The sequence below is a fragment of the Eurosta solidaginis genome, chromosome 1 (genome assembly GCF_040869045.1).
Source record: "Eurosta solidaginis isolate ZX-2024a chromosome 1, ASM4086904v1, whole genome shotgun sequence".
Lineage (NCBI taxonomy): Eukaryota > Metazoa > Arthropoda > Insecta > Diptera > Tephritidae > Eurosta > Eurosta solidaginis.
In genome coordinates, this window is record NC_090319.1 from 246,305,853 (window position 1) to 246,320,644 (window position 14,792).

The window sequence follows — 14,792 nt, forward strand, 5'->3', positions numbered from 1 at the left end:
TTTCGCATTGTCTCCCAGTTTGCGGTGATACCAGCATACGTCGCTATTATCGTCATCTTCTTTGTCGCTTCGCTTTTTGTTTGTTGACCGGCCCCGTTTTCGATGCGGTGTGTGTTCTCGCCGAGTAGATCGCTTTGGTGTTTCGATTGCGCTTAGCCGATTGGATAATTTGTCTAATTTTTGTTGGATTATTTCTAACGTTTGTTCCAATGGCGCGGTTTTTTCAACGCTGGAAATGGTTACTTTGTCTGAAACTTCCCACATTCGGTCGGCGATCTGTGCGAGGTCATCTAACTTATCTTTTGATGCGGCCAAAACAGTTCTCGTTGTTTGTGAAAGCTTTTTCATCCATAGATTTTTGATGAAATCATCGCCAACGTCTTTCGATGCGAGGGATTTAATTTTTTTAACGCCTGTGATGGCCTCATGTCACCCAGCGGCTCGTTGGAAATCAACTTCTCGAATTTTATTGTTGCCGTTTCTGAGTAGATTGATATGAGTTGTTGCTTCAGTTTGTCGTATTTTTCGTCGTTGAATGGTTCAAGTAGCAATTGTCTCACTTGCAGAGCTACTTTGCCTGATAAGTTTGCGTCAGTGTGCAAGTATTTTGATTTATTTGAGGTTATTTTTCGTGCCTCAAAATGTGATTCTACGATGACGAACCATAGTTCCGGGTCGTTTTCATAAAACTGCGTGAATTTGTCTTCCGAGACAGATGTTATTTAGTTTGCCGAGGAGAATCCATTCTGTCCTGACGACTGCTGTGCACTTATGGACAATGCCTCGTTTAATTGAATTTTGAGCGATTCAATTTGTTCAGCAAGTTCTTCACTGGTAGGCATTTTGTTTTCATTCACGTCCACCAGTGAGTGAACAACGCGATATTCTACAACTGATTGAACAGATATATTTCAATATAAATTACAATAAACAAAAGTTAGTTGTTGATCGTGCACATGGCAGAATGAATAATAATAATAAAAAAAGAGAATAGGAAGTGTCAGTCATCTGTCATAGGTGATAGATAGTTGCCAGACGTATGTTGCCAATGACCCTTGTGTGGGAGTTGCCACAGTGTCCACCTATGGAACTAAGGCCCACGCCATTTTAAAATATTCATTAACACCTTTCATTTGATACCCATATCGTACAAACAAATTCTAGAGTCACCCCCGGTAAACCTTTATGGTGATATCTCGAAAACGCGTCCACCTATAGAACTAAGGCTCACTCCCTTTTAAAATACTCATTAACACCTTTCATTTGATACCCATATCGTACAAACAAATTCTAGAGTCACCCCTGGTCCACCTTTATGGTGATATCTCGAAAAGGCTTCCACCTATAGAACTAAGGCCCACACCCTTTTAATACTCATTAGCACCTTTCATTTTATACCCATATCGTACAAACAAATTCTAGAGTCAGCCCTGGTCCACTTTTATGGCGATATCCCTAAATGGCGTGCATCTATAGAACTATGGCCCACTCCCTCTTAAAATACTCTTTAATACCTTCTATTTGATAGACATGTCATACAAACGTATTCCAGGGCTACCCTAGGTTCATTTTCCTACATGGTGATTTTCCATTATTTTGTCTCCATAGCTCTCAACTGAGTATGTAATGCTCGGTTACACCCGAACTTAGCCTTCCTTACTTGTTTAAATCTAAAAAACTCACACATTCTAAGTCTAGTCCCCGAATGGCTAAGTTTTCTGTTTCTTACACCTCATAAAGATTATTACATAGATTTTGGATTACAAAAGAAGTGTCAAACTTTTCGAACTTCTCTTCTGATCGATTTTAGTTAACCATTTCATGGCATATACATATTTGGTATAAACAAAGCTGATTTTTATATTTTCTTTTTCCGCAGATTTTTCTGCTCGATTACCTTTTCATTAACAAATATTTGGTTCGCTAGTAATGTGACTATCAAAAAGCTCTAGACAGCTGTGAATTCAAATAGGCAATGATAGGTAGAACGGTAAGTAAGTGCAAAGTCATTTTATAGGTTGCGCCGTGTAAACAGGAATTCTAAAAAAACGAGAGAATGACGAAGTTGCAAATATCAAAATTGCTTTCAGTCCATTTCTGCAATAGCTTACATACATTCCCATTACATTTATGCTTTGCAAAGTTTGTTGATATGTCTGCATGTTCAAGCAAACGGACAAAAACATCCATTCAAGAAATGTTTAAAGCAAAAGGTAATAGAAATAAATAAATAAATAAAAAATGTAAACGCCCGAAGCCTTAAGTAATAGCGCACGAAATTACCGAATTCCCGCAATGAAGATGGAATAAAACTTCCAACATCACTTTGAAGAAAGAAAAAAAGATACATAAATGTTTCATATTTTCTTATCGCATGAAATAAACCCAAATAAACGCTTCATTTCCATTTGTCTCGCTAAAAATTCGCCGTCAGACATTCACCTCAACTAAAGTGGGCAATGCCAAAAAGAGCCACATGCACCGATAGAACGACAGTTGGGCTTATAAGCGAATAACAGGTTTTGCTATGTCATTCTAACATTCAGTGGTCTTAACAAGAAAAATCGACGCCGGTGTCAGTTATATGTTCGTCGAAAATGCTTCAACTGATGGTAGCAAAGTTGGTCATGCCTGAAAGCATAAGCAAATGTGGAGGGAGGTGATGTTGATGCCTGAAGGAAAGCTGTACGGAAAAACTGAGGAAGTGCCCACCCATTTTGGACAGCATAGCAATGATTACACAGACCATGCAATTGTGGTGCCCAGTACGGCCCAATGCGGCCATTGCATGTCTTATAAATTTAAAACTCGTCTTCACGCAATTTCAAAGGCGCAAAAAATGCATGGTCTTGGATAGGCATATATACATACATATGTTTATATGAATATATATATTTAAGTATATGAGGAATTACCCAATGTTTGTGATTTTAATTTAAATAACTTTGATTGCAACAAGAAAAGAGAAAGCACAACAAGAACCATCTGCAATTATATCAGTAGCTATAAACAAGTTAGGAAGGCTAAGTTCGGCTGTAACCAAACATTACATACTCAGCTGAGAGCTTTGGAGACAAAATAGGGGAAAATCACCATTTAGCAAAATGAACCTAGGGTAACCCTGGAATGTGTTTGTATGACATTTGTATCAAATTAAATGTTTTAATGACTATTTAAAACGTAGTGGGCCTTAGTTCAATAGGTGGACGCCTTTTCGAGATATCGCAATAAGGGTGGACCAGGGGTGACTCTAGAAAGTATTTGTACGATATGGGTATCAAATTAAAAGTATTAATGAGGGTTTTAAAAGGGAGTAGCCCTTTAGTTGTATATGTGAAGGCGTTTTCGAGATATCGACCAAAATGTGGACCGGGGTGACCCAGAACATCTTCTGTCGGGTACCGCTAATTTATTTATATATGTCATACCATGAACAGTATTCCTGCCAATATTCCAAGGGCTTTTGATTTTGCCCTGCAGAACTTTTTAATTTTCTTGTATTTAATATGGTAGGTGTCACACCCATTTTACAAAGTTTTTTATAAAGTTATATTTTGCAGCAATAAACCAATCCAATTACCATGTTTCATCTCTTTTTTCATATTTGGTACAGAATTAAGGCATATTTTTCACTTTTCGTAATTTTCGATATCGGAAAAGTGGGCGTGTTCATAGTCGGATTTTAGGCCATATTTTATACCAAGATAAAGTGACTTCAGATAAGTACGTGAACTAAGTTTAGTTAATATATATGGTTTTTTGCCCAAGTTATCGTGTTAACGGCCGAGCGGAAGGACAGACGGTCGACTGTGTATAAAAATTGGTCGTGGCTTCAACCGATTTCGCCCATTTTCACAGAAAACAGTTATCGTCATAGAATCTATGTCCCTACCAAATTTAAAATTATTCTAAATTTAAAAATATTCTAGACGAATTAAATGAAAAAGGGAGGGGTTACGCCCATTTTGAAATTTTCCTTTATCTTTATATTTTGCTGCACCATATCATTACTGGAGTTGAATGCTGACATAATTTACTTTTATACTGTAAAGATATTAAATTTTTTGTAATATTTGACTTAAAAAAATTTTTTTTTTTAAGTGGGCGTGTTCGTCATCCGATTTCGCTAATTTTTGTTTAGCACTCATATAGTAATAGGAGTAACGCGCCTACCAAATTTCATCATGATATCTTCAACGACTGCCAAATTACAGCTTGCAAAACTTTTAAATTACCTTCTTTTAAAAGTGGGCGGTGCCAGGCCCGTTGTCCAAAATGTTTCTTGTTTTCTATTTTGCGTCATAAGGTCAACGCACCTACCAAGTTTCATCGCTTTATCCGTCTTTGGTAATGAATTATCGCACTTTTTCTGTTTTTCGAAATTTTCGATATCGAAAAAGTGTGTGTGGTTGTAGTCCCATTTCGTTCATTTTAAATAGCGATCTGAGATGAGCGCCCAGGAATCTACATACCAAACTTCATCAAGATACCTCAAAATTTACTCAAGTTATTGTGTTTACGGACAGACGGACGGACAGACATGGCTAAATGAATTTCTTTTTTCACCCAGATCAGAAGTCTATATCTATCTCGATTAGTTTATGCCGTTACGGATTACCGTTATGCGAATAAAGTTAATATACTCTGTGAGCTCTGCTCAGCTGAGTATAAAAACAAAACAGTCATTTCCGTTGACGAGTGTAGAGAATAAGGAAAATGGCGGAGCATGACACAAGTTTATATTTATGTAAGTAAGTAGATTGTGGGGAAAAGTATGTGAAGGCCAGTTTTAATTCAATATACATTAGGGCGGGTCGATTTAAAAATCGCTCATTGCTCTGTGAAAATCGTATTCTAGGTATCAAAATAAGAAACTTTGCCGAAGGAACCATACCTCTAAAACGAATTCTGATGTCCACCCCCCCCCCCCCCCCCCCCCCCGCCCTTTGGGTCGAAATTTTGGGTAGGGGCAATTTCAATTCTACCTGCTGTGTCTTGTGGTGGCTTAAAAAAAGCAACACAAGCAATTTTACGATCTGCAATTGTGTCACAGTGATACCTTCATTTTTTAAAACGGTTGAATAAAAAATCCACACAACTATGTTTACGACATGCAAATGCATCACAGTGATGCCTTGGTTTTAAAAGGGGCTAAAAACGCTAATTTCTAATATTTTTTTTAAATTTATTTTCTATTACTAAGTTAAATTCATTTTTTCATTTACATATGTTCTGACTAAATAAATTTCTAAAGAGAAAAATAAACTCCAAAAAGAAAAAACATAGGCATTTCAAAGTGGTATTTTTCAAAATTTGCCCCTACGACCCAAAGGGGGGCCACATCAGAATTCGTTTTAGAGGTATGGTTCCTTCGGCAAAGTTTCTTATTTTGATCCCTAGAATATTATTTTCACAGAGCAATGGGCGATTTTTTTGCCTCCCCACAAATCGACCCGGCCCAATATACATAGTTAATACGTTCGCGGATATGAATGTTATAGCATATTTTATAAAGCCAAACTTCTTTCATTTAGTTTCATAAATTTTCCCCCTAAAACTCTTAAAATAAAATCGAATAAGCTAAATTTTGTCATGCAGTGTACAGATGGTTCTAATAAATGAAATAAACGATTATTTTCCAGTCTTCCTCTTTAAACGGTAATACCAAGGTCGAAAATATCACCTATAAATTTTGGTCCCGGTTGAAGACGCTTAAGAGGTGTGGCAAAGGGGTAAAATTAAAGATTGGAGACTGAAAAAATTTAAATTATGTTTTCATATATCTAACACCCAAATCGACAATAGCGGAAGTGCGGTAATTGTGGTGTAGCGTTTGATTTCATGATAACTGAAGTAAATCTACAAGCTTTATAGAGAACATTCTTTATTTTTTTGTGAAGTGTGGAAAATTGCCTAACAAATAGCTTTGACTGATATATGTATTTTGGAAAGTTATTGGGAGAGTTATTGGGAAAAAATTAAAATAATCCAAAAAGCTCATGATCCGACACAAGAATTTTTGTTTATTTACACTTAATGTTTATATAAAATGCCATCAGAAACGGAAATTTTCCATTATATGTTACATATTTTTTAAGACTTTCAGGAAAAGTGTTCTTTAGTCAGCAAAAAATTGTGTTCGACGAGCATACAACATATATTAACCGACCTCAGCCATACCACATTACTCGACCTCGAAAGCTTCAGCGTAACCGCAATTGAATTTTTTTTTATAAACCTAATATATATTTTTTGTTTCCATACACCTAACCTAACTATAAAATTTACGCATACATTCGAACATGATTTGTTTGCAAGCAATTTAGCACATCTTTTTTTCATCTAAAAAAATTTCAAGATATAAAAGTACATATACATTTCGTCTCAATAAAAAGAAAATAGTTTATTTTAACTTCTATCTCGATAATAACTATGATTTTTATACCCAGCTTTGATTGGATAACGGTTGGTTGTACAGGTATAAAGGAATCGAGATATATATAGACTTCCATATATCTAAATCATCAGTATCGAAAAAAAAATTTGATTGAGCCATGTCCGTCCGTCCGTCTCTCCGTTAACACGAAAACTTGAGTAAATATTGAGGTATCTTCACCAAATTTGGTACACGAGCTTATCTGGACCCAGAATATATTGGTACTGAAAATGAGCGAAATCGGATGATAACCACGCCCACTTTTTATATATATAACATTTTGGAAAACACAAAAACCACATTATTTAGTAAATAATACACCTAGAATGATGAAATTTGACGTGAGAACTGATATTGAGCCTCTTGAAAAAAATTTGAACAAATTTTTAAAATGGGCGTGGCACCGCCCACTTGTGATAAAACCAATTTTACAAATATTATTAATCAAAAATCGTTAAACCTATCGTAACAAAATTAAGCAGAGAGGTTGCCTTTACTATAGGGAATGCTTTGCAGAAAAATTAACGAAATCGGTTAAGGACCACGCCCACTTTTATATAAAAGATTTTTAAAAGGGTCGTGGACGAATAAAATAAGCTATATCTTAGCAAAAAAGAGTTTTATATCAATGGTATTTCATTTCCAAAGTGGATTTATAACTATAAATAGGAATAGCTTCAAATTTTAAAAAATGGGCATGGCACCGCTAACTAAGCAATTTTCTATGTTTCGGGAGCGATAACTCGAAGAAAAATTAGTTCAGAATAGGACCATATGTATATGTATTATTGCGCAGACTTTTAACACTATTAAGCACACAAAACAAACAATAACAGCATTTCAAGTGTACAGCTGGGTATGTAATGTTCGGTTTCAAAGGAAACTAATATCTAATATCTACATTTGTACCCTAATACCAAACGTTATAGCTGTATGCTTGGTTCTCAATCACATGCGTTTGTCGTCCCTTTTGACTACAAAGTGACCAATAAATTTCCCAATAAGTGAAAACGGCAATTGCCGTTGCAAGTTTGACATTAAAATTTCAACAAGTTGAAATTTATTTTCGTTTGCAAATTGGCGTCTCATCCATAGACATACATAACACAAAGCATGTGAAACAACGGGAAATAAATAAACACAACATTTTTGCGTGGGTTTTCCCATGCTCTGCTTTAAGCAGTTTGAGTCAGATATGTGACATAATCAAAACGCGTTTGATCCCAACTGGCCAGCGGGTCAGGTTGAGGCAGTTTTCGATGTCAGTCATGTTGACACAATGAAAACCAGGCATTACTATAACTATACCACATTACACGCCTATAACGCATTAGACGCGTATACCCCATCTGCCGCAGTTCCTCTAATGTAATAGATGATATTGTGACGAATTTTAGTGGTATTCCTCTTATACCCAACCTTCTACTAACGTAAACATTTGAATAAATAACTCCAATATTCAATAAAGCAAAATGGCCTTTATTTAAGTACTTCACAATAACACAGATACTCCACAACCAATAGATTGCTTAAATCAAACTGATTAATGATTGCTCAGCTTGCGCTCTTTTATACTCTCTGCTGCTTCATTCGCATATTTCTACTACAGTCTAGACGTTTCGCCTGCTGGAACTGCTGTACATATCTCCTACTTGCAATTAGCTATATACATGTACATATATTTGTAGTTTGTATCCATATGCGTGTGTATATGTGAGTAATACTGCGCTGATGATTACAAGTGTGTGCGCGTAATATCTCTTCGTGCCCTATATGTATGAGTGTAAATGACGACTGATGTGTTTATGTACACAGTGTAGCTCGCTTCAATGTTTTTGTGTTGGAAGTTTATTACTAGTGATGGTAATATTCGTCACACTGCCCTCCACCTAAGTCTGATCGTCCCGATTAGACAAATCTCCCGATCCAACCGCTAGCCTCTCCAACTGACCCACGCTTATATTTCGTGGTTTCCCAATTGTTTGTATGCGGTAGATGGTATCACTGATCGTCTTCACAAGTTTGTACCGGCCTTCCCAACTGCACCAAAATTTGGATGGAACACCTTTCCGCCAGTAAGGGTTGTATATCAGTACCAAATCTCTCTCTAAGCATCCTTCCAATTTATTGTACCTGTATTTCATCCTACTACTCATTATCCTGGACCGTTCCCTCACACTCTGTTGTTTGGCCAATTAACTACTTCGTAGGGCTTGATCTTGACAAATTGGCTTTGCATAATCAGTATCGTGTTGACGTTTCAAAAGAGTAGTGCGCGCTGGCTTGAAACCATCCTTGCATTCTTTCTGGAAAATTCTATCAGTCGTTTTAGCGCGTCCATTAGGGTTTGTCAATGGCAGTGTTTCTCTCGTAGATATCTTTGATTTCGCTTTATTTGGCGCATTCGATCCATCAACCTTTGTCCGATCTACTGCCTTTGGCTTTTGTGTTTTTTGTCGAATATCTTTCATCAGCACTCGCTTACTGCTGAACCCTTGCTCTAAACTGAAGTTAAGTGGCACATCCTTGTTCTTATACTGCATAATCCTTCTCTGCATATCGAGCCTGATGTCATAGTCAACTAAGCAATCCACTCCCAATACGACTTCATCAACGATCTCTGCCACAACGAATTTGTGTAGAACCATGACCTCCCCAATTAAGACTTCACATACCACTTCTCCCTGGAATTAGTTATACTCGCAAATAATCATACGCAATCAGGTAATGGCTTTACTCTCCTGTTGACCAAATCAGATCGGATTAAAGAATGAGATGCGCCCGTATCTACCATCAGTACACGCTCACCATCCACATTTCATTTGACGGTAAGACTGCTCGATTTCCTTCCAGTTTGCGAGATAGGTATCACACGACATTCAATAGCTGGGGCAAGTTCTCGATCTTTACATCTGACTCGCTCTTGCTTATCTCCTCCAGCTTTGCGTTTACGACCAGTCAAGTTGGAACTACCATGACCGGTTTTGCAATGACGTGCAATGTGACTTGGGTAACCGCACTTGAAACCCCTCATAACTTCGGCATTTTTCGGTGGTAATTCCTTCGGTTCTTCCAAAATTGTGTATACCCAATCTGGCCTTTCCACTTCCACGCCATGAGCTTTGTATGCGGGCTTACTCGGGCTTCCGTGTCGCCTCTCTAGAGCGCTCATCAATGTTTCGTAATTGTTTCGTTCTCCCTCTGGAATGGTCTGTAAGATTTCCGCTGCAGGTCCTTTCAATGCGACGAACAGTGTAGCAACCTTATCTTCCAGTTGTTCACTGCTGACGTCTTCCCAAATTGAAGCTTGAATACGTGGAAAGGAACAGAGCCGTCAAAAATTGGAGTTTTTAACTTGGGATTGCTCCCTGGAACAGCTGGGCGATTTAGTTGTAACTGTTGCATAACACCTTTCAACGCTTCTATCTCGGCATCAATTTTGTCCTCCAGTTGTAAAACTTTTGCATCCTGCTCTTCCAGTTTCGCAAAGAGCTGCGATGATACCTGTTCCGAAATTTGTGTCGACATTCCAGATATACGTGTCTCTTGCGCTTCCAGTTGAGATTACATATATGTCTTCTGTTCTTCCAATTGAGATGACCTTTGCGACGCCCTTTCTGAAATGTGTGCCTCCTTTGACTCCAGCTGAGATGCCATTGTCGATGTTTGTGCAGATATTGTGCTCGTCACTGTCTGCGGAGTTTCGTTTTTTTCTTCCATTTTTGTTGTTGTTTGTCGCTATCAGAATGAAAGATATCATCGTCCACATTAATTCCTTCCGACTCCATAGCGTCTCGTAGTCGTGCCTGAAGTTCGAGTTTATTGCCAGTTGTATTCAATCCACGGCTCCCAACTCCTTCTTCAGTTGCTTGATCCTCAATTCACTCAACTTTGCCATGTCCAAGTTGTAGTTCGGAATTTATTCAACAATTCCTCTTCTGACACCAATCGTAACGAATTTTAGTGGTATTCCTCTTATTTGCAACCTTTTACTAACGTTCGTATCGCTAAACTGTTGAATAAATGACTCCAATATTCAATAATGCAAAATGGCCTTTATTTAAGTACTTCACAATAACACTGATACTTCACAACCAATAGCTTGCTTAAATCAAACTAATTAATGATTACTCAGCTTGCGCTCTTTTATACTCTTGTAGTATCGCGTGGAATTCACCTCACTTCAAACATGCTTAACATTACAAACATTCGTTCATTGACCCAGACAACTACCATGAGTTCATTCGCATTCGTCATGTCGCGTAATGTATTAACGCGTCATGCCAAACTGTTCAAGCAGCAATCACATTGACAATATGTAGGTCAATATAATAATTTGCTGACAAAGCATTCCTGACTATTGAGTCATGCACCTCTTGTATGTAAATATTAATGTAAGTATGTATATATGTATAGGCTAAGACTTTTGTATAAATAGTAATCAATTTCGTCAATAAAGAGAGTCAAAAATTGCTATCCAAGCGATCAACACACAATCATTTTTAGCGTTCTTTACATGGCGATCCTGCCAACCTGATCTTCAATTAGCTGAAAATTTGCTCATAAGCAAAATTCGCTAGATCTTGCTGAACAGAGATCCTGCCATCTCAACAAACAGTTCGCTAACTGCCAAGAATTTTAAAAGACAGGATTAAAGGTCCTGCCAAACTAAAGATAAAAATTAATCCTGAACCGAACAGGATACAAAGGAAGGCGATATTTAGCGCTACAAAATTTATTCCCAGAAAATTCCTACCAACATCAGTTTTAAGGATTTGAGCAAATCAAAATCGAAAATATTTCATCATCAGTTATGAAGATTTGAGCAAATTAAAATCGAAGTTATGGAAGGATGACTGACCAAATAAAAGCATAAAGCGAGGTGGAATAAGAATGACTGACCAAATAAAAGTAAGCGAGGTGGATTAAAGAAATCTTCAGCAACAGCAAAAAGCAGCAGCAAACAACATCCAGACTGGCAGCAAGGAGTTATAAAGCTTTAAGTATAATTAAAATTTTTTAAAATCAATTGAGCGGCCTCAGGGACGCTAAACTATGAGCAAAAACTTCGATTTTGCTTAGGACATTTTTTTTATCTGCATTTTAAATTAGGATCAATATTGCACAATAGGAATAGATTGATAGAAAACCTTGGAAAAATATATAAATAAAATTCTCAAATAAGTTGGAAAAAGATGGTTGCAGCTATTTCCTTACTATGCAAGAGATTAAAACTGAGGAAGATTTTCATAAAATCTTTAAAAAATGCGAAGACACAATTAGGGAATTTATAAAAATCTCAGAACAAGTCGTAAAAAACAAAACAGCTAAGCAAGCCCCGACACCGAGTACAATAGACGACCGAACAAGCTTTACAATAAGGAGGAAAATAAAAAGAAGAAGAAAACGGGGAGGTAAACAATTTAAAAAAAGAAGTAAATAGCTGAAACTTTTAAATTATTAAATATTAAAACCAATAAGGAAGATAGACTAAAATTAAAAGAAAAAATTGGAGACTTAAGAAATAAAAAATAAATATAGAGAAAATTCTCATTACAAATGAACATAAAAAATTTTCAGTAAATTGGAATGCCCAGGTCGTCCTTATAAAAACCCTTTAAATTTGGAATTTTTTTTCTCACTCATGCTTTCTCAAGATAGAAATGAACAAATGGGAACAAATCTTTGAAGCGTTATCTGAAAAAAAATTAAGGCAGAAAAAGCATACAAATGCGTAAATAAAAACACCACGATAAAACCAGAAACTATAGTAAAACATTTAAACACGATCGTAGAAACCCTAAATAATATAGGGTAGGTAATCAATGCGGTAACTAATATACTCACCAAAGAACACCAAACAGAAGCATACCAAGTCTTTTCCCACGTATAAGACAAATTAGTATCCTCTTTAGCTAGATACAACATAGAAATAACTATACTAACTACAATAGAAGAAAAACTCCAGGTTGATTTTAACTCACTTCTAACCGAACTTTTCCGAAGCCGCACCCCATCACCAGCATTGAGTCACACTTCATCAGTGGAAGAAAATAAACCACAAGATATCCCACTCATTAATATCACAATACCACAAACCGTAGTAGAATTCATCAAAACCGCCTCACCAGTGCTACCAGAATTTGATGGCAAGCCAGAAAATTTGCATAGTTTCTTAGATGCCCTCGATATCCTCGACCAAATCAAAGATAATCATGAAGCCATTGCTATAACCATGATAAAGACCAAGCTAAAAGGCACGGCAAGAAATTTCATAAGTAACGAAAATACAATCAAACAAATAAAACTAAAATTAAGAACTGCAATCAAAGGCGAATCAGTAGAAGTCTTGACAGCAAAACTCCTGAATATCCAACAGCGTAGAAAAACTGCAAACCAATACACTGAGGAGATAGAAAACATAACTAGGTCATTGGAGGGTACCTATATCTCGGAAGGATTAAAACCAGACTTGGCAACGAGATATGCTATCCAGGCAGCAGTCAAAGCTATGTGCAAGAACTGCTCCAATGATAAAGTGAAAATGATTATGCAGGCGGGAACGTTCACAACAATGAACGATGCAATTTCAAATTTAACAAACAGCTGAACGGAAATCACAGGCAGCTCGAACACAATTTTAAATATATGGCAAAAAAATCAATATCGAAGTAATTTCCGCGTAGGTTACCGAAGTAACAACTATGGAGGTTACCGAGGTAGGAGATTTAGACCACAGCCGAGATACAACAATAATTCGAGGACAAATAACAATGCTCAAAGAGGATCACAAACCCAAAATGACAACAGACAGTACAATCAGACTCGTAGCGTGCGCAGTTATACCCAGCAGGAAAACCAGGAAACTCCACTTGAATATCAGTAGTACACTTAAATAGTTACATATCTACAAAAACATCATTAAATAACTCAATTTCAATTTTTTTAATAGACACAGGAGCAGATATCTCCATAATTAAAAAGAATCAAATAATTAATCATGCAAAAATATATACAGAACGAATAACAGACTTAAAGGGCATTGGCCAGGGTATAACTTGTACATTAGGCACAGTCAAAACTGATTTAAAAGGTGATGACCTTCTAATTTACCATAAATTTCAATTCGTAGGAGACGACTTTCCAATACCGTGCGATGGAATAATAGGTTTGGACTTTATAAAGAAATATAATAGTATTCTAGATTATGTCAAAACAGAGGATAAATTAATCTTAAGACCATATGATTTCCCCCAAACAATCACAATGTATCTAACAAATTACCTGTCTGCTAACACAATTACGATCCCTGCTAGATCTGAAGTCATTAGACAAGTAACAGTAAACACTGATAATAAAAACATCTTCATACCCCATCAACAATTATCTGAAGGCATTTTTGTAGCAAACACAATCACAAATAAAGATCAAACTTTCGTCAGAATTATTAACACACACATAAAAACACAAATATTCAAAATTACAAAATACATACTGAAAATCTAGATGACTACAATTTCATTAAAACAAACACACACAATAAACAGAGTAGTGACACAGAAAAATTAAAAAGATTGACTAAAAATTTCCCAGAATTTGTCAATTCACAATTAACTTCATTATGCACAGAATTCATAAACATATTTGCACTAGAAACAGAACCAATTTCCTCTAATAACTTTTACAAACAAAAACTACACATGAAACACGACACCCCGGTATACATAAAAAACTATAGATTGCCTCAGACACAGAAAGGGGAAATAAGCAGACAGGTTAATAAATTGATCCGAAGATGACATTATAGAACCCTCAATATCAGAGTACAACATTCCAATTTTACTGGTACCTAAAAAATTACTACCAGGCAACACGGAAAAAAGATGGAGACTGGTAGTCGACTACAGACAAGTAAACAAAAAATTAGCAGCGCAAAAATTCCCACTTCCAAGAATTGATGATATTTTAGACCAACTTGGAAGAGAAAAATATTTGTCATGCCTAGATCTTATGTCAGGTTTTCATCAAATAGAATTACACCCAGATTCTAGAGTTATAACCTCATCCACAGCAGCAAATCGTATATATAGATTCAAAAGACTACCCTATTGATTAAAAGTAGCACCAAACTCATTCCAAAGAATGATGCAACTGGCATTTACAGACCTTAAACCTTCACAAGCATTTCTCTATATGGATGATTTAGTTGTACTAGGGTGTTCAGAAAAACACATGGTGAAAATTTTAAGGGATGTTTTCTCCACTTGTAGGAAGTACAACTTAAAATTACATCCAGATAAATGTCTATTTTTCAGTCAAGAGGTAACTTATTTAGCACACAAATGCACAAGCAAGG

At 36.4% G+C, this 14,792-nt stretch overlaps 1 protein-coding gene across 2 annotated transcripts in view; it reads left to right on the plus strand.

The window, feature by feature from the left end:
• pb (proboscipedia) overlaps nucleotides 1-14,792 on the plus strand; it is a 548,713-nt gene that overhangs the window by 287,194 nt on the left and 246,727 nt on the right. The window lies entirely within an intron of this gene.